Below are 2,776 nucleotides of genomic sequence, written 5' to 3' on the forward strand. Positions count from 1 at the left end.
CTAGAATTATCATATAACATCACTTATAATATAATCGATATAATGCCATGGAATGTAATATCTAAAACACAATGTAATGCGTAATATAATATAATATAATACAATACAATATATAATGCAAAATAATATTATATGATGTTATGTAATATAGTATAATGAAGCATATTATTTATAATTCCATATTTTAAGTTATAAGGAAGTTTGATGTCGAAATCGTTTTTGGAAGTTTATATAAAACACGGATTGTTTTGCGTACTTTTGTTAATCACATTTTCACGGCATTTTTAACCTTAAAATGTACATTTAAAAAGTGATTTTATAGCAATCTGAAGAATGTGCTTTTTTGTCTGAAAATATATATATTTAATTTGAAAAATGTGCATTTTTGTCTGAAAATATATATTTATTATAAGTGATTTTATGGGAATTTTAATTTGGAAAATGTGTATTTTTTGTCTGAAAAAATATTTAAAGTGATTTTATGGGAATTTTAGTTTGAAAAATGTGCATTTTTTGTCTGAAAAATATTTATATTTAAAGTGATTTTAGGGGAATTTTAATTTGAAAAATATGCATTATTTGTCTGAAAAAATATTTAATGTGATTTTATGGCAATTTTAGTTTGAAAAATGTGCATTTTTTGTCTGAAATATATATATGTTTAAAGTGATTTTATGGCAATTTTAATTTGAAAATTGTCAATTTTTGTCTGATATATATATATATATATATATATATATATATAATTTGAGAAATGTGTATTTTTGTCTGTATATATATATATATATATATATATATATAGATTTTATGGCAATTTTAATTTGAAAAATGCATTTTTTGTCTGAAAAAAAATATTTAATTTGAAAAATGTGCATTTTTTTGTCTGGAAAATATATATATTTAAAGTGATTTTAAGGGAATTTTAATTTAAAAATGTCCATTTTTGGTCTGAAAAAAATATTTAAAGTGATTTTATGGCAATTTTCAAAGTTATTTTATTGCATTTTACTTATTTATCTAATATCTAATTATTTATTTTGCATCTATAATGATGGAAGGGTCTCTCGGGCCGGCGTCTCCCATTCGACGGCCAAGGCAGAGGGTCTTCCGCAATCCGGCCCCTTCCACCACCAACTCTTTGCATTGATTACAATTACAGAAATAAAGAAATTAATTAGGATTGAACCCATCCTCCCAAAACGAACCCGTAAGATCAGAAAGCCAAAGAGGAAGAAGAAGAGCGGAAGGAAATGCCCGCGATTCCCATTCAAGACATTGAAATGCCTCTTGTTGACAATCCGTGCAACGAGAAGCCATCGATTGATTGATTGATTGATTGATCAATTGATTGAAAGCAAAAAATTTCAAAATTGTTTATCTTTCCTTTTAAATCCCCGTCCCATTATTAATTCTCTATATTTGGATTGCATTTTGCATGTTTTCCTGGTGACTTTGCAGGAAAGAACACGAGGAAGACATGCGTGTAAATAGGAGGAAAGGAAGGAAGGAAGGAAGGAAGGAGAGTGAAGGGATGAAGGAAGAAGAGCAGGAAAGGAAGGAAAGAACGGAAAAGGGAAGGAAAGCAAGGAAGGAAATCAAAAAGAAGGGAAGGAATGTAGAAAAAACAAAGGAAGAACAACAAGAAAGGAAAGAAAGAGTGAAGGGATGAAGGAAGAAGAGCAGGAAAGGAAGGAAGGAAGAGAAAAGGTAAAAAGGGAAGGAAGGAAGGAGCAAAGGAAGGAAGGAAAAAGAGCAAGAAAGGAAGAAGAAAAAGAAGGAAGGAAGGAAGGGAAAGATAAAAGCGAAAGAAAGCAAGGAAGGAAAAAAGGGAGAAAATGAAGGAAAAACGAATAAGAACAGTAAAGGAAGGAAGGAAAAAGAGAGAAGGAAGGAAGGAAGGAAGAGGAGCAGGAAAGGAAGGAGAGAAGGAAAGGAAGGAAGGAAGAGAAAAGGTAAAAAGTGAAGAAAGGCAAGGAAGAAAATAAAGAAAAAGATGAGAGGGAAGGAAGGGATGAGGGAAGGAAGGAAGGAGCAAAAGAAGGAAGGGAAAGATAAAAGGGAAAGAAAGCAAGGAAGGAAATCAAAAAGAAGGGAAGGAATGAAGAAAAAACGAAGGAACAACAAGGAATGAAGGAAAGAAAGAGTGAAGGGATGAAGGAAGAAGAGCAGGAAAGGAAGGAAGGAAGAGAAAAGGTAAAAAAGGAAGGAAGGCAAGGAAGAAATAAAGAAAAAGAAGAGAGGGAAGGAAGGGATGAGGGAAGGAAGGAAGAAGAGCAGGAAAGGAAGAAGAAAAAGGAAGGAAGGAAGGAAAGGAAAGATAAAAGGGAAAGAAAGCAAGGAAGGAAATAAAAAGGAGGGAGGAAATGAAGGAAGAACGAAGAAGAACAGTAAAGGAAGGAAGGAAGGAGAGTGAAGGGATGAAGGAAGGAAGAGGAGCAGGAAAGGAAGGAGAGAAGGAAAGGAAGGAAGGAAGAGAAAAGATAAAAAAGGGAAGGAAAGCAAGGAAAGAAATAAAAAAGAAGGGAGGGGAGGTATGAGGGAAGGAAAGAAGGAGCAAAAGAAGGAAGGAAGAAGAGGAGGAAAGGAAGAAGAAAAAGAAGGAAGGAAGGGAAAGATAAAAGGGATTTCCTGGTGACTTTGCAGGAAAGAAGACTCAGGGCGCAGAAATGCAAATCCTACGTATCAATAAGAGAGAGAGAGAGAAACCCAAACTCTTTGGGAACCCTCTTTTCCTCCTTCTTCTTCTTTTTCCAATTTCTAAAACAAGACTTAACGT

This window comes from Anolis sagrei, chromosome 12, assembly GCF_037176765.1.
Source record: "Anolis sagrei isolate rAnoSag1 chromosome 12, rAnoSag1.mat, whole genome shotgun sequence".
Classification (NCBI taxonomy): Eukaryota; Metazoa; Chordata; class Lepidosauria; order Squamata; family Dactyloidae; genus Anolis; species Anolis sagrei.